Source organism: Capsicum annuum, chromosome 4 (assembly GCF_002878395.1).
Source record: "Capsicum annuum cultivar UCD-10X-F1 chromosome 4, UCD10Xv1.1, whole genome shotgun sequence".
NCBI classification, from domain to species: Eukaryota; Viridiplantae; Streptophyta; class Magnoliopsida; order Solanales; family Solanaceae; genus Capsicum; species Capsicum annuum.
This window is the reverse complement of record NC_061114.1, coordinates 156,976,510-156,996,168: the sequence shown is the minus strand read 5'-3', so window position 1 is coordinate 156,996,168 and position 19,659 is coordinate 156,976,510.

The following is a 19,659-nucleotide window of genomic DNA, read 5'->3' as shown; positions in this document are numbered from 1 at the left end:
CGAATCTAAAGTCACGGTCTTAGCATAACAATCTAGGATTGCATGAGAAGGAGCCAACCAATCCATACCCGAAATAACATCAAAATTGACCATGTCTAACACAAGCAAGTCTACCAAAGTCTAATGCCCGGCAAAAGTCATAACACAAGATCAGTACACCCGATCCACCACTAAAGAATCATCTATCAGGGTAGATACACGAATAGGAATGGCAAGAGGCTCACTGACAGAATCAAAACCCAAATCAAACTATGCAGATGAAGACTCTACCTCAGGCCAGGCTGGTATAGCATAACAGTGACCACGACCACCAACTATCTAAGTGGCCCCACGACCACTCCTTTGGGTTTCACTGCCTCTGCCCCCCCCACCTTTAGTAACGCCCTACCCCTCACAGCTGGAATAAGAGTAGCCCAAACCTCCCAATAAGGACAGTCTTTGGCTACATGGACAATCTCATCAATCACATAGCAACCGATACAACCAGTTCAATAGAAAAAGGTACAACTGAGCCCGAACGGCCACCTTGAACTGCTGAATTAGAAAATCCACCACCTGAACTCTGTAAAGCCATCATTGGTCTACCATGGTATCCACGAGAACCTCTAAAATCTCTGCCTTAAAAGGTCTGACTCCTGAGCTCACCAAAATATCGCGCTTTTCTGGTGCCTTTCTTTGTGCCTCTCAGAGGGTACACAAAGAATACTCTCTGTCATCTTGGCATGATTTACTATACTTAAGAAAAAAACCTAAACACAACCATCTGAGATGTATCCAACTAAAGAGAAATATCCAAACCCTTCATGAGCTTTTAAATATTCATAGACTTAGTGTAAATGCTATCATAGAAATATATGAATACGGTATGGAAGCGTGTCTCATACTCAACAACTGCCATGAAGCCCTTCTCTAAATGATCAAACTCATCCTGCATCCGATCCCTCAAACTATAAGGCACAAATCACTCCAAAAAAGCATCAGCAAAGTGATCCCATGACAACTCAAGAGCATCAACAGGCCTACAATCGATAAATAATCTCCACCAATCTCTTGCAGCATCTCTCAACTGATAGTAGTACAAGACACACCATCCGCACAGAAAGAGTAAAACATAACTCAGAACACAATGTATGAAAGAACTTCGCACGATAATGAATAAAATAAGGAAAGTTTTCTAAAGACTTTCTATGGTCTCTAGAAGATAGATACAGACGTCTACGTGCCGATCTGTGAGACTCTATTAGATATCTTGTTCTTACACCATTAAGAATAATAAAACCTGATTGTTCTGATACCAATTCATCACAACCCAAAAACAAGGGTCATGATGGCACTTGTCGCAGCAAACTTTGACAAGCAAGCCACTCACCAAAACTGATATACACAATAAAAAAACAAAAATGCCCCCAAGGTAAGGTTTCTAGAATGAAGTCAAACCATATAGATGTAATAAAAGTGGAAATAATAAAATCAACACATATAGCCATAACTCCCAAAACCTGGTGTCAAAGGTGTAAGAACTACTAATACTATCCAGGAGTCAAATACATTCAAAAAATAACCACAGAGAAATAATATCTGCCTCTGAATACTAATAAAGAAATAACTAATATAGAAAGATAGAGGTAAATTCCAAACGCATGAATATCCAACCACTACCTTGGAAGCTCCAACAATCGCCCAAGTCAAGCAAGTTGAGGCACACTCGGGCTAGGACCCGCACCAAAAGCGCGCAGTAGGCATGAGTACAGTCCACTTGTACTCAGTAGGTATCATATACCGACCAAGCAAAGTAGAAAATAAAGCATACAAAATATACACTAAGGGCATGCCACCTGTAATAAAAAAATATCCCACAACGATAGTCCATACTGCTTGCACTAATAGTTCTATAATATCCATATATAATATATCAATACACAAGATAGGGATACAAATATACACAATATCACATACAGGTAGAACAAAAGAGGGACATGTATAATCAAGATCATCAAGTACAATTAAAGAAAGATAGAATAATTAGACGCTGACAAGTCAAAATATAGAATAAATAGGTAGATGACAAGTTAATAAGGCAATTCAAACACAAAATAAATACAATAAAGTGGGTGCAATATATATGATGATGAAGATAATATAATGCATGGTATTGGCACACATCCTCAAGTTTGGTACACAGCCTCAAATTTGGCACATAGCCTCAAGATTACCAACATCCACAACTCTTCTCCGGCATGATTCTTCGGAGATGGTCCATAAAATCTAATATTCGATACCAATATTCAGTATTCTAGTGTTTCCAGTATTTTCAAAGAACATATATAACATAAGACATAAATCAAGTACACATACGTGACAACACGTATATATAAAGTAGTAAAACGAACAAGTGAAATGATGCGTATGATGACATGAGAATGGCGATGCAATGTTCACAATCATTCAAAATGAGTATTTCCACAACCGATTGATGTATTTTCACACTCAATCCACATGATGTATTTCGACAACCAACCACAATGTTATAATTCCACAACCACGTGAGCCAATATCCACTCATTACTTCCATTTCATCCCTGAATTTTCAAATATCTCATATACAAATAAGTATGGATATATCACAATATACCAATGAAACCATATTAGGTATTTCAACCAAACAATACAATTATTTATATATATTCAAGGCTATCAATACCACATAGGACCCCCCACGATCACACATATCACATCATATCACAATTTCAATAATTACATCACATATAGGCCCTCACACGGGCACAAAACATAGATAAGAATTTTTCATAATTATTTCCCACCCTTAACATGTATTTTGTTCCATTATTTACTATCCAACTCAGTCTGAAAGAGTTAAGCCATAACCTACCTCGAATACCGAAACCGATCTGTTACACTTTGAACCCACGAACTTACTTTTCATGAATGATCCCAAACTCCACTAAAAATATCAAATATAAAATCTACGCGATAAAACAAAATCAACGATACCCATATTGACTACTTTTGATTCGAAGTCAAAACGAACTCCCGAAATGAGTTTTCAAAAAAGAAGGGCAAAATCAAAACCTTACTTTGAAAACATGGTTCTCATATTTTTAGGAATCTACAGCTGAAAACTCAGGTCAAATTGAGTAGAAACGAGGTTCAAATTGAAGAACAAAATATTTTTAAACTTTATCGGGTAAAATCTTTAAAATTCGGGTTAAAATATGAATCGGGATTGTTTTGAAGGTTAAATTGATGAAAAGCTAGTCATTATAAGATAAAAATATTATTCAAGTGAAAAAGAGTGAAATTGAGGTTTAAAATCAAGCCCTAAGATTTTTGGGGGTTTGAGAAATTTATCAAGAAATTACTAAGAAAATGTGAATTCATACTAAAATCCGTAATAAAATCAAGAAATATATGTTAATCTAGCATCCCAAGCTCCCACAAGCTTCACTTTTAAGCTCCCACACTATTTTAGGGTTTAAATCTCAAGAGACAAGATGAAAAATGAGCAAAATAGACCTAAAAATTGGTATAAATAGTGCAGATCTTTTGCACAGCTTTTGCGAAAAAGTTATTTTTTTAGTCTAATTCGAACTTCGATGGGGTGTTCAAAATTAGTTCAGAGTCTGATGTATGCAAACGAACTATGTAGCCACACTAAATTTGATGCTCTGGACGTGTTGGTGAAGTCAGATTTTTGATAAAACATCATTTTCAAAAAGTTAACCCCCGAAACTCAAAATTATAATTTTTTAAATCAAGGGTCAAAATGAGATTTAAAAGCCGTAAAATCACATCAAATATGCTAACACCCTAACATCGACATTTCGGATCAGCTAGAGAAGTCAAATTTTCCATCCGAGGTCATTTCGACCAAATGTGGGTCCACACCCATATTTTCAATTTTTCAACTTTCTGACCAATAGGTTGAAATGAGTTCGGGTGTACCAGGACCCCCAACCAAAGGTTTAATAGCCTAAAATCTATATTCTGGAGCTGCTGGTTCAGTCCGTTCGGTCATCTGTTGCACGAATCAAAAGATATCCATATAAGTCCAAAATAAGACTCTCGAAGCCATAAAAAACCATAATATCGGATAAATGATATCAAAATGCATCAAAAATTATGTCAATCACTCCCACACCTCAGAAATACCATAATACCACTACAGAGAGGGATAAAATAGTCAAATCACATAAAATTAAAAATTTCACATATTTCATCAAATTTTTAGATCGTTACAGAATGTTGTTTTTACAATACATTGATTGATGAATACTCTAAAAAGGGTGATATTGAAAAGCCTATGAGCTTGCTAAAATTGAAGAACATTTCTATGAGATAGTCTCTTTTTTGAAAAAAGAAGCAAAGTTAAAGAACCCAATGTTGGTGGTTACAAATATCTAACCCATTTTATATGCCAAAACAAACTTTTTTGAAATATGATGAGTTTGGCCTTTCATATTTCATTTACGTGCATTAGCTTTAATGCAACCTTTAATTGGCCAATGTGTATTTAATACTATCAGTTTTTTTGAAAAAATATAAATGAAGTGTATTTTATTTATCTATTTTTGCATTTTTGTGGACATCAATAAAGGGGGAAAATGTCAAAAAAGGGAAAAAAAAGATAAACGACAATGCTGGCCATAGAGGCATGTTACATTAGCAACCTTCTATTTCTCCTTTATATATATATATATATATATATATATATATATATATATATATATTGATTTATTATTGAAGGTAGTATTAAAAAAGTAATAAAACTCTCTTCATTAGTTGAAATAGATAAGTAAAATAAAATATTTAATTTTAATATATGAATCAAGTAAAATAAAATAAAAAAGTTAATCCCTCTGGTCATTTTACTTGGGTTTTTGGACTTTGCATTTCCCTTAACAAACAATAATTGATATGAGTATTTATCATATTTCCCAAATTAATTAATATTTAGTATTATGTATTGAAAAGTGATTTAAGGAATATGTATGTAATGTTAATGTTAAAATATAAGAAAATAATTATTTTTTGTTAATATATTAAAAGTTACAAGTAGATATAAAACTTTATTTGTGGACAAGTAAAAAGGAAATAAAAGAGTTCTTCTTCGGTTCTTTTTTATTTGGCATGATAAGAGACACGGCACAATCATTAATAAAATTAATTAGAGTGCATATTGCCCAAACTTGAGGGGAAATGATTTTCACCTATTGCCCTAATCTTTTTCTATCTATGTGTCTATTAATTCTAGAATAATTAATGCTAATAATAATGTTAAAAATAAAATCTTCTCTTGATCTTTTAAATTAATAATTACTTCTTTTGATTATTTTTTTACTCATTACATTTTGACTTGACAAGTTCAATAAAAAAAAAAATTAACATGACTGTTTTAATATATCACCTCTATTGATTGGAATTTGATATTATGTATTGAAAAAAAAAATTAGAGAATGAATAATAAATGATAAGGTTAAAATATGAAAAAGAATAATTATTTTTTTACTTATTACATTTTAACTTGACAAGTTCATTAAAAAATAATATTAACATGACTATTTTAATATACAATCTCTATTGATTGGTGTTGATATTATATATTAAAAATAAATTTAGAGAATGAATAATTAATGATAAGGTTAAAATATGAAAAAGAATAATTATTTTTTTCAATATGTCAAAAGTGACAATTAAGATAAAAAATTATTTTAGAAATTTGATACAAATAAAAATAAATGAATATAAGAAGTGTATTTTATGAAGCGTACTAGTATTGATGACCCGTGGTAGCACGAGTCTAATATATGTTATTTTTCTATCTCAATTTAAATTATTAAAATAATTTAAATTTTTAATTATTGTGATTTATAATTTTTTCCTTCTATTTCAATTTCAGTGATGCTGATATAATTTCGACAGTCAGACAAATATTTTATATCTTTTAAATTTTTTAAGTTATTAATTATACGATTTACAATTTTTTTTACATAATTTTTCAATAATATATTAATATTCTCTTTGTCTCAATTTATGTGGCACAGATAAAAATTTGACAGTCAATCAAAGATTTTTTATATTTTCTTACATATATATTTTTATATTAAGTTCTTAATTATTGTGATTTATAATACTTTTTATCTCATTTTTAAATAATATATGTTACTTTATGTCTTCCCTGTCCCATCCCAATTTATGTGCACTAATATAATTTTGATAGTAAATCAAATTTTTTATGTTGATATATCATTTTGTGTCTATTTTATCTTTTTACGAAATATTACTAATTTTTCAATGCTTAAATGACCACAATAATTAATTAGGGGTGATATAGTAAAACCACGGTAAAAGTAGCAAAGCACACATGTCTTAAGTGACTTGTAATAACTAATTAGAAGCAACATAGCAAAATCACTAAAAAAAACACTTGTTTAATAATTAATTAACAGTGATACAGTAAAATTACAATTGAAGCAGCTGCAATAGTCATAAATATCTATTTTGCCTTTCTTCTAATTAAATATTATTAATTTTGTAACATGTAAATGACTTATAATATTTAAGTAGGAAGGTAATAATTAATTAGGAATGATATAGTAAAATTACGATTAAAGCAGCTGAAGCAGACATCTCATAAATGCCTATTTTAAATTTTTATTAAATATTATTAATTTTCTAATATATAAATGACTTATAATAATTAATTAGCAGTGATACAGTAAAATCACATTGAAGCAACTGAAGAGGGTATGTCAACCTCATGCCCACTTCAACTGCTTGTTCCTTTTTATTATTATACTAGATATTGATGGTATGTTATTTTTTTTTATCTCAATTTAAATTATTAAAATACTTTATATTTTTAATTATTGTGATTTATAGTATTTTTCTTTTATTTTAATTTAAATGATGCTGGTATAATTTTGAGAGTCATTCAAATATTTTATATTTTTTAAATTTCTTAAGTTGTTATTTATGTTATTTACAATGTCTTTTACATTATTTTTCAATAATATATGAATATTCTCCCTGTCTCAATTTATGTGAAACAAATAAAATTTCGACAGTGAATCAATTTGTTTTTTACATATATACTTTTATAAGTTCTTAATTATTGTGATTTATAATACTTTTTATTTCATTTTCAAATAATATATGTTATTTTATGTCTTGCTCTGTCTCATTTCAATTTATGTGTACTAATATAATTTCGATAGTCAATTAAATTTTTTATGTTGACATATTATTTTATGTCTCTTTTACCTTTTTTTATGAAATATTATCAATTTTTCAATGCTTAGACGATCATAATAATTAATTAGTGGTTATTTAGTAAAATCACAGTAAAAGCAATGAAACACACGTCTTAAGTGACTTGTAATAACTAATTGGAAGCGACATAGCAAAATTATTATAAAAAAAAGCACTTGTATAATAATTAATTAACAATAGTACAGTAAAATTACGATTGAAACAATTGAAATAATCATAAATGTTTATTTTACTTTTTTTTTCTAATTAAATATTATTAATTTTGTAATATGTAATGACTTATAATATTTAATTAAAAATATAATAATTAATTAGGAATGGTATAGTAAATTATGATTGAAAAAGCTGAAGCAGATATGTCATAAATGTCTATTTAAATTTTTTATCAAATATTATTAATTTTTTAATACATAAATGACTTATAACAATTAATTAGGGCTGATATAGTAAAATTACAGTTGAAGTAGCTGAAGCAGACATGACGACCTCGTGCTTGCTTTGCTGATATAGTAAAATTACGATTGAAGCAGCTAAACCAGTCATAAATGTCTATTTTACCTTTTTTAATTAAATATTATTAATTTTTAACACATAAATAACTTATAATATTTAATTCGGGATACAATAATTAATTAGGGATGATATAGTAAAACTACGGTTGAAGCTTTATAACAGACATGTCAGAAATGTCTATTTTAAATTTTTTATTAAATATCATTAATTTTTTAATACATAAATAACTTATAATAATTAATTAGGAATGATATAGTAAAATTACAGTTAAAATAATTGAAGCTGACATATCGACCTTCTGCCTGATTCAGCAGCTTAACTCGCTGTTATACTAATACTATAAGAGAATATAAGAGAATATTTTGAAAAATCTATTTTTGGCATGACAAGTACTAATAATAACCAAAGTAGCAGACAAATACATGACGTCATGCAAATTGCGAACAACAAGCCATCAAAGTGATAAAGGAAAGCCAAAATTTTTACTATAGGACACAGCACAAAATATTAAAATGTGAGTATTTTTTTATTTAAAAATTAATGTTTAACTGTGAAGCTTTTAAATCTAACTTAAAATTGCATTTTAAGTTTGAAAAATAGTTTTGAATCTGCTTTCTAATAGAATTTTCACTTTTATGAGTAAAGTGCTAAATACTTATTTTTCTGCAAATCTAAAATATTGAAATATTATTTTATATATTTAAATTTATGTGAAAGTTTTGAATGATATATATTTTAAAAAATAAAGACAGACTTTTGAATTGAAATAAAATATAGTATTTTATAAGTCAAAAAAATTTATGTGGTTATAAATTATTTCATTGAGAGTTAAATATATGGTTTTTTATATTAAATTATTATTAAAATAAAAAAGATGAAACACCCTCTTTGGTAAAGTTTGCATATGTTTTACCTTAAATTTGATTTGTGAGATTTCATGAGAAATGTTATCATACTAAATATTATGTCTTTTCTAAAATTTTGAAAAGAAATCATAAATTTAAACAGATGAAATATCTATTAATAATAATAGAGTCAATACATAAATTTGATGTTTGATTCAATTTTTATTTCCAATAGCGATCAAAATTTTATGTAAATTGGTGTTCTCCCCATCCTAAGATCTAATATGATGAATATGGTTACTTGCATCAAGCTGATTGCCACTGTCTTTTTGTAACAAAAATTTATCTGGATATTGACTATTACTCTGATTGTGATTGTGGAATAATCTCAAGAAAAAGAATTTCACTCTTTATGACATTCAGACCTAATTTTTTGGTAACTCAATCAGAAATATGTATTGGAAAAGATCGAGAAATCTTTCTTCTCGCTGCCGGCGACTCTCTCTCTTCCGGTGACTTCCTCTTCACCGGCGACCGCATCTCTACCGGCAACTTCTTCTCACACCGTTGTCAACATTGGCGCATTTTACGGCAACCTATTTTCGGCAATCTCTCTTTTCTCTCTTCTCTTTTCTTTCTTTTTAATCTCTTGCAGCTAATACAAGTTCAGATCTGGCACACCTTTTTCGGCAGTGACAATATGATTTCGATGACTAATTTTTGCCACAACTTGTTGGATATTCGGCGATTTAACCAAGTAAATCGGCGACCAATTTCTGTCGTAGCTTCGATCAGGTGTACTTGCTCCATCTCTTCTAGTGTTGTGTGTATAACTTTCTTGGTTCTAGTGGTTGTTACTATCTGTCTTATGTATTATTCTTATTTCAATCCCCTTTTTCTTCGTGCCTTGGCTGAATATCTTACTTGTGGATGAAGATTTAATTATTTAGTTCCATATTTCATAGTAGTGGTTACTATTAGGTGTATTGTTAATTCTACTTATGTTTTAGTCATTTGTGTTGTTCTTAATAGTTCTGTAGTACGGGCTTGAGAGTACCTTGTTTTGGTTTGCTTTGTTGTCTAAGTTGTGTGCTCTTAGTGTTATTAGTTGGTGTAAACTCTGGTGGGTGTGGTATATGGTGTTAGCTTAGGGTCATGTCTTCGAACGGGGCTTGGGTTGGGGTCGGGGGCTAGGTGGGGGTAGGGGATAAGGGTGAATTTAGGTTAAGAGTAAGGCCGTGAAACAAAAGGTCTTTATTAGAGAAGTCAATAAAGCTAGTGAAAATTCTTAGGAAAATACGTATTAGTATAGCTTGTCTCTAAGAAACCAAATGGGTAGGTACTAAGGTGAGGGTAGTGGATAGTTATAAGTTGTGGTGCTCAGGAAGCATGAGGAACAAGAATGTTGTAGGTATCCTAGTAGATAATGAGCTTAGAAAGCAAGTGGTAGAGGTTAAGAGGGTTAACGATAAGATGATGCCAATTAATCTAGTTATGAGAGGGTCTTCTTGGAATATTATTAGTTTGTTTGCCCCACATATAGGCTTGGATGAGGAAGAGAAGAAGAGGTTTTGGGAGGCTTTAGATGAGATGGTGAGGGGTGTTCCCAACAATGAGAAACTTTTCATAGGAGGAGATTTCAATGGGCACATAGGGGGAATTATGGTGATGTGCATGGAGGCTATGGGTTCGGTATAAGGAATGATGAAAGAGTGACACTTTTAGATTTTGCTTTGGCGTTTGGATTGGTGGTTGCTAATTCGAACTTTCCCTAGAAGGAAGTTCACTTGGTTACCTTTTGTAGTTCGATGACCAAGACTCAGATTGACTTCTTGCTCCTTAAGAAAGGAGATAGGGGTATGGACTGTAAGGTCTTACCAAGCGAGAGTCTTTCGACCCAACATAGGCTTTTAGTGATGGACTTGGAGATTATTAAGGAGTGGAGAAGGAGAGGTGTGGAGGACTAGTCGAGGATTAGATGGGGTAGTCTGACTTTAGACAGTGCACTGAATATAGGGGATAAGTTGAGGGCGAGAAAGGCTTGGGGGAGTAGAGGGATGCTGATAGTATATGGGATTGGACTGCCAGTTGTATCATAGAGACAACTAGAGAGATATTAGGTGTTTCGAGAGGTCGCTTGAGCAAGAACCAAGGGGAATGGCGGTGGAACGGAGAGGTGAAGGAGAAGGTGGAGGCTAAGAAGAGTGCATACGCGAAGTTGGTAGAAAGTAAGGATGAAGAGGATAAACGGAAAATACGGAGGAGTATAAGATTGCTAGGCGAGAGAAAAATTTAGCAGTCATAATGGCTAAGGATGCAGCTTTCGAAAGTTTATACATAACATCAAATAGTAAAGGTGGGGATAAAAAGTTTACAGGCTAGCCAAGGTTAGGGAGTGGAGGACTCAGGACCTTGATCAGGTGAAGTGTATTAAGGATGTGGACGTCAAAGTTTTGATGGGTGAGGGTCGTATTAGAAAGAGATGGCAATCGTACTTCTATACACCCCTGAATGAAGAAAATGATACTAGCATTGTGTTGGGGGATTTGTGACACAACCAGAACCAGCGCCGAGCCATGATGGGTATCTCAAGTCTAACAAAGACCGGAGACCAGCCCCAATACCTAAACCATCGACCACCTTACACCCTATGTCGGATGAATTTTGAACATATAATAAGATAAGAGAACTTAAAATTTAAGATATTATGACATGTCCATAACCAAAACCAATCAACAACTAAACCATCCCAAGTCTACAGTAGTCCGACAAAGCCTCTACCAACGCTAGCGTGTAACACAGGGATAAAGATAAAATAATTCCATCAATTCAAACCTAAATAAGCTAATGCACATAACCATATGCAAATATATATACATATATATATATACACACACATACACATATATATATCGTGTCGGGATAGGGAATAAGGTTTAAAACTTAACCTAGATTGTGTAGCTCAATCGTCATATAATATTACCCATGGGCTATATGGGCCCCAGTTCTTACCCCCTCGTCGGTCCCCATTGCGTGTAGCCGTACAAATCAAAGAATAATCTCATATATATGCACGGGAGACTCGAACTCTTCAATCATATTCTAAGGTGACTTAAACACCCAATCACGAAATATGATAGGGAGACTCAAACCCTCCAATCATAATAATAATAACAAGGTGGAATCAAACCACCTGGTCACAAGTAAGAGGACTCGAGCCATAGCGACCCCCACATCGGCTAGCACAGTTTTCAGTATTGGTCACTCGAACCTCCACTTTCACGACTCAACTACACAACTCTCTTTTATAGCCTAATTAAAACAATCATCACACATTCCCATTCATTGAACAATATTACATATTAAGACATACACTGTCGGTATCGTCATACCAACATAAACTTGCATGGTAATAACAACATGCCAAAACAATTACACCACTTGGGGGAATTTACAACCCCGTTGGTTCAATTAAGCCATAGCTTGTGAAAACACAAATCCATAAGATTTAATTCAACATCATAATGCCATAGTTTCAAGAACAGTTAAATTCCCATATTTTTCATAACTAAAAACCAGTTTCACAATACAGGGTTGGGGTCACAATCCCTTCAAGAGACACAAGTTTGGGGAAAATCAAAATTTCCAAGTTCATTCACCCTACCCATGCACTCACATGTTCGAAACCATATTTAAAGCATGGAAAATCATAATTAAACCATGGAAAAATATTGTTCAACAATAAGCATTCAAAACCCCCAACGCTTATTTCAAAACCATAACAATACAATGTGAGCAACACTTTAAAACATGTGATTTTAACAAATTAACAATGAGGGAAGAGTAACATGCCTTAAACACCAAGAATTTGGAGAGAAATTGATCCTTGAGCCCTTAGATAACTAACTTGATGAAACCCTAGCCTAACTTGCTTGGGGGAATTTCTAGAGCCCTTTGGAGTGTTTGAGAAGTTACTTTTATTTGTTTCTGAGTGCTAACAACACCCTAAAAGGGTTATAAGACGTGTTTAGTTGGGTAAGAGGAGAAATGTCCAAAGTGCCCTTAATTTAAAAGATGGAAAAGTTTTGCCTTTGACTATGTGTCAACCGTTGACTCATAACCACTCCTTACGACTCATCACTACGAGTCATAACCACGATAGTCTCTAGGACCCCACACACTATTGACCCGACAAATCGACTGGTACCACTCATAATGAGACCCTACAACTCGTAGAGTCCAGTCGCAGTCAACACAGAACCCAATTGGGTAAACACTAGACATCCTACGACTTGCACCCAATGACTCATAGCAAGTCCTTACTACTCATAGAGAGACACTCATACTTAGACCAAAACTTAGCTATTTACTTCACTTATTTGGTTATGATTCCATCCCAATGACTCGTCATGGGTATTTATGAATCATGTCCCTTTGTCGTACCCAAGATAGAAACTCAAACACCATTCACTGGACACTTAACAACTAAGGTCACCTAACCCGTCAAGATACCCTACGACTCATAGGGTGATCGTAGTTGAGGCAGTGAGCTCAAAGCTCAAGAATTTTCAAGGGTCAAAATCCGAGGTGTTTCAATTCTCCCCCACTTGGATCATTCGTCCTTGAATAATGGGTCAAGCTAATTACAAGCACAATTTTAACACAACTAACAACCATACTTCCCTTTAACAAAGTTAGAAAACAAAGATATTAAGAAATCATAATTTCCTTTAACAAAGTCAGAAAATAAAGATATTAAAAATAACACATACCTTAAGCTCGATTATTCGGCGGAGAGGGGGGACAAGAATGGATACTTGGACTTTATGTCCTCTTCGGCTTCTCAAGTAGCCTCTTCAACCTTGTGGTTCCTCCATAAAACCTTTACCGAAGCTACATCCTTCATTCGTAACTGATGAACTTGTCGATCCAAAATTTTAATGGGGACTTTTACATAAGATAAGGATCTGAAATACCCACCACCTCCAAAGAAACAACAGTTGGAGGGTCACCCACTTACTTTCTCAATATCAAAACATGGAACACTGAGTAAATGGAGTTCAAACTAGAGGGAAACTCTAATTTATATGCATCATTACGAACCCTCTTCAAAACTAAGTAAGGGCCAATAAATCAGGGACTAAGCTTTCCCTTCTTCCTAAACTGTATCACTCCCTTCATGGGAGACACCTTCAAGAACACCTAATCGCTAGCCTCGAACTCTAACTCCTTATGCCTCATATCCGCATAGGACTTTTGGTGACTTTGGGAAGTCTTAAGCCTATCCCAAATCACCTTTACCTTCTCTATGGCTTGGTAAACTAAATTTGGGCCAAACAATCCTGCCTCACCAACTTTGAACCACCTAATAAGAGAACGACACCTCCTACCATACAAAACCTCAAATGGAGCCATCTAGTACTAGAGTGGTAGCTATTATTATACGCAAAATCAATAAGAGGCAAATAATCAACCCAACGACCACCATAGTCATTCACACAAGCTCTAAACATATCTTTAAATGTCTGAATAGTCCTTTCCGCTTGCCCATCCGACTGCAGAAGAAAAACAGTGCTAAGGCTCATATTAGTTCCCAAACCTCTTTTAAATGAATGCCAAAAGTGTGATAAAAACCGAGTACCCCGATCTAACATGATATCAATAAGTGCCTCATGCAATTTCACAATCTCCTGAAGGAACAACTTTGCATAGTCTTCTTCTAAAAAGTTAGTTCTCACTGGCAAGAAGTGAGCAGACTTAGTCATCCTATCCACAGTGACCCAAATCAAATCAAACTAATTCCGAGACCGAGGAAGACCGATAACAAAGTCCATATTAATTACTTCCCAATTCTATATAGACAACTCAATTTCTAGAAACAACCCTTCGGGTTTCAAGTACTCAACCTTCACTTGTTGACACACCATGTATTTAGCCAAAAAACTGGCCACATCCCTTTTTATATCATTTCACCAATAAATTTTCTCAAGATTGTGATACATTTTTGTCAAACCAAGATGAACCGTGTACTGCGACTCATGAGCCTCAGCTAAGATCCTCTCTCGCAACCCATCTAATATAATACCCCATACTTTTCTTAGCACAGTTCAGCTCCTAGTTGCATGTATAAGAGGCTTAAAGCCTAAAAATTTTACTAAGTGTTGGGGACTTAGTCTTATTTTTGGTCTCTTAACTCCGAGGATTTTCAAACTGGCTTTCCCAACCCCGAGACGTAAGTTTTTGAGTTAATTCATATTTAGAGGTGTAAAGACTATGTCTCGGGGAAGTTTTTAATTTCTTGGAAGAGAATTGGGACACATTTGGATTTTGATTCTAGAACCTCACTGCAATAGTGACACATTGTGGTGGGTATAGCGGTGAGGCCTTCATCACGCCATGGTAATGAGTCAATCAGTATTCTAGTTACGAATTTAAATATTTGAGGGGCAGTGGAGTCTTTTTCCCTCAATCCAAGGCATCATAACCCGACTTATATCAATAATTTAGGCATTATTTTCCCATTTTTCTCTAATTTTCTATCAAAGAAACCCTAACCCTCTCCTAATAACATCAAATTCAATTATACTCTCTTCAAGAAAAGAACCAAGAATTCAAGTCTCCCAACCCAAGAACTTCAAGAAAGCTTTCAAGATTGTATTTCCCTTTCAAGTTTAAGGGTTCAAGGTATGTGTGATGTTCATCCATGGTTTTTCTTTAACCATGGAGTCTAAGAATCCTTTTTTATGGTGAATTATGAGTTTTCCATATTTTAAATAAATTATTTATTATTTTGATTTCAAGTTAAGATTACAATTGTTTTCAAGTGGAATGGTTTATAATATGTTTTGGATGTTGAAGTTCCCATGTCATGTTCATGCAATTCAGGATAAATCCTTAATTTATGGCTTTTGTCATGTGATCATACTATCACATCATGTTTAAAAGCATCCCCATGTTAAAGTATTAATCCCCATGTGTTTGATGAAATACCAAAGAGAATGATTTTATAGAATGATTTCCCATTATGGTTTTCAAAGCTTTTACATGCCTTTATTGTTATTTTCATTTAGTGTTGAAGGGTTATGAACACCCGATACTTAGCTTTTAACATAATTTCAATACCTTCAAAACGGTTTTAGATAAACCATGAGCATTTTATTCAGTCAGTTATTATGATCAGTTGGTTGTTCAGTTAAGCTTAGTTCAGTCCAGTAATCACTGTCAGTTGGGAGTAAGATTTAGCACCGAGCGAACCTAGGGATGGGGGCTCACCCGTCAGTTAGGACTGGGTCCTTAGAAGTAGTCTCTAAGTTCTAGAACTATGTAGCCAGTGTAGGATTATGATGTGTCACTGCCAGTTTAGGACTGACATTCTCTGAGATATCACCCGCCAGTTTAGGACTGACATTCTCTGAGATGTCACCCGCCAGTTTAGGACTGACATTCTCTTAGGGGTCACCCACCAGTTTAAGACTGACTCCGTAGTCCCTCGGGACACCATTTGAGTGGATCCACATAACCATGTGTTAGTATCCGTGGTACGGTACTGGCACCCTTCCAACTAGGGCTACAGGTTGAACCCCACTTAGCTCAGATTGGGGCATGTCAGTTAAATGATACTTCCCACAGTCTCAGTTTAGTATTTAGTACAGAATTCAGTTCAGGTTTGCTTGACCATAACATACAGTTTATCAGTTATTCAGTTATCAGATTTTAGTATTTCAGTTTACAAACTATTTTAGTATCATGTTATATGCTTGCTCATGCATTCTCAGATTTTACAGCTTTCACGCTTTTATGCATTAGTTATCTCATACTATTCAGCCAGTCAGTATTTCATGCATAGTTAACCCATGCATTACAGCCTAACCTCATCTCATATACTAGTACATTCAAAGTACTGACCGCATACCTTTTTTGTGCTATGATGTCTTATATCATAAGTTTGGGCGCCTAATTTCCTAATCGCTCTTAGACAGTTCATCTTATCAACAACAACAGTTGTAGTGACTCCTCATATGTCGAGGACCTGTTATGTTATTTCAGTATTTCCATATTTTAGTTCAGTTAGTTCAGTTTAAAGTTAGTTGGGGCCTATCCCACCAACTCTTCAATCCGTTTAGAGGCTTTCAGATATTTTTCAAACATTCTGACAGTTAGTCAGTTTATCAGATATTTTATTAGTCTTTTCAGTCTTCAGATATTCAGACTTATGATTTACATTGTATTTTTAGTATTTACACCTTATGTCATTGCTAGTTTACTTTTGCAGATGTCTATTTTGCTACTTTATTCAGTGCCCACAGCAAGTACCAGCTCATGGGTTAGCTTGTGGTTGCTTATGACCGTAAGCACCGTTGTCGTGACTAGGAGGTAGCTTTGGGTCGTGATATCTACGTTAGGAACACATAATATTCCTTGATACCTCAAGATACCATCACCACCAATCTCAAAAGCTACAAACTTTTGCTGACCTACGGCTCCCTTAATTTTTATTAAGACAGTATCCAATACCTGCTTCTCCTTTATTTTAGTACAACATTAGCTTTATTTGGATGGTAATGGAGACTCATGTCATAATTCTTGAGCGACTCAAGCCATCTACTTTGCCTGAGATTCAACTCCCTTTAGGTGAATACGTATTGCAGGCTCTTATGATCTTAAAAGATATCCAAATAAACCTTATATATATAGTGACGCTAAATCTTTAATGCGAACACCACAACCAACAACTCCAAGTCATGAGTCAGATAGTTTTCTTATGTATCTTCAACTGTCTAAAGGCATAGGACACCACTTTACCATGCTGTATTAATACACAACCAATCCCCACACAGGACGCATTGTAATGAACCACGAATCCATCATTACCCTCGGGCAAGGTCAAAACTGGAGCTGAAGTCAACTTATCTTCCAGTTTCTCAAAACTAACCTCACAAGCATCAAACCATAAGAATTTTACCTTTTTCTGGGTCAACTTAGTCAACGGGGCAGCTATAGTCGAGAAACTCTCCAAAAATCTCTTATAGTAACCGGCTAAACTCAAGAAGCTCCAAATATCGATTGGAGTTATAGTTTTAGGCCACTTTTTAACCACTGTGGCTTTCTGTGGATCCACCATAATCTCTTCACTAGAAATGAAATAACTTAGAAAAGTAACAGCTTTCAACTAGAATTCACATTTTAAAAACTAAGCATACAAATGTTGATCTTTCAAGGTCTACAACATAATGCAGAAATGGTCGGCATGATCTATCTCACTCCTAGAGTATGCCAGAATATCATCATTGAACACTATGATGAACAAATCCAAGAACTGATGGAACACCCGATTTATGAGATCCATAAATACCATCGGGGCATTAGTCAAACCAAAATACATGACTAGGACCTTATAGTGACTATACCGGGTTCGAAAGACAGTCTTAAAGGTATCCACCTTCCTAATTTTTAGCTGGTGATAACCTGATCGAAGATCAATCCTTGAGAAATATCTAGCATCCTGAAACAGGCCAAACAAATCATCAATCTGGGGTGTTTTAATTTGGAGCATACCGAGAGGTTTTACGATTATGGTTATTATAGGCACATTAAGGTTGATGAAGTTAAGAAGGTTATTCGTAGGATGTGTAGAGATAGAGAGACGGGGCCAGATAAGATTTCAGTAGATTTTTAGAAGTGCACAGGGGGGATGGGTATGGAGTAATTGACTCAGTCGTTTAACATTATTTTCAAGACGATAAGGATTCCTGAGGCTTGGAGGTAGAGTATGATGATTCTATTTTATAAGAATAAGGGTGACATTCAGGATTGCAACAATTATATTGGTATCAAGTTATTGAGTCACACTATGAAGGTTTTAGAGAGGGTGGTAGAGTTGAGGTTGCAGAGGATTGTGACTATTTTTGAATACCAATTTGTATTTATGCCAGGACACTCGGCTATTGAAACCATCCATCTAGTTAGGAGACTGGTAGAGCAGTATAGAGAAAGGAAGAATGATTTGTATATGGTGTTTATCGACTTAAAGAAGGCCTATGATAAAGTTCCCAGGTGGTTCTTTAGAGATGTTTGGAGGCTAGAGGTGTACCTATGATTGTATGTTAGGGTGATTAAGGACATTTACGCTGAATCCAAGACTAAGGTTAAGACCGGGGAAGGGAAATCAGAGCACTTTCCTATCTTAATGGGGTTACACCAAGGATCGATGCTCAGTCCATTTCTTTTAGCCTTGGTGATGGATGTTTTGACGTGTCAAATTCAAGGTGAGGTGCCTTACTATTTTCTTTTTGCAGATGATGTGGTTTCAATTAATAAGACACATAGTGGAGTTAATACTAAATTGGAGGCTTAGAGGCAAACCCTTGAGTCTAAAAGGTTTAGGTTGAGTAAGTCCAAGACGGAATCTTTGGTTGTTAAGTTTAACGAGGTGTATCATGAGCCAGATGTGGTTGTTAAGCTTAATACTCATTCTATTAATAAGAGAGATAGTTTCAAGTACCTAGGGTCTATGATTCAGGAAAATGAAGAGATTGACGAGGATGTCACTCATCGAATTGGGGTAGGGTGGACAAAAAATACCTCCTAAGCTCAAAGGCAAGTTCTACAGAGTGATGGTTAAACTGGTTTTGTTTTATGGGGCAAAGTGTTGGCCTATTAAGAAGGCACACATCCAGAAGTTGAAGGTGGAGGGGATGAGAATACTTCAGTGAATGTGTGGGTATACTAAAAAAGATAGAATTAGAAACGAGGTTATTCGTGATAAGATGGGAGTGGCTACAGTAAAAGCCAAGATGAGAAAAGCGATTGAGATGGTTTGGTTATGTGATGAGGAGGGGCACGGATGCCCCAGTGCAGAGGTGTGAGATGTTGGCTAGGGATGGATTCAAGCGAGGTAGAGGTAGATCAAAGAAAAATTGGAGGAAGGTGATTAGACATGACATGGTGTAGCTCTAGCTTACTGAGGATGTGATACTAGATAGGAAGTTGTGGAGGAGTCGGATCAGGGTAG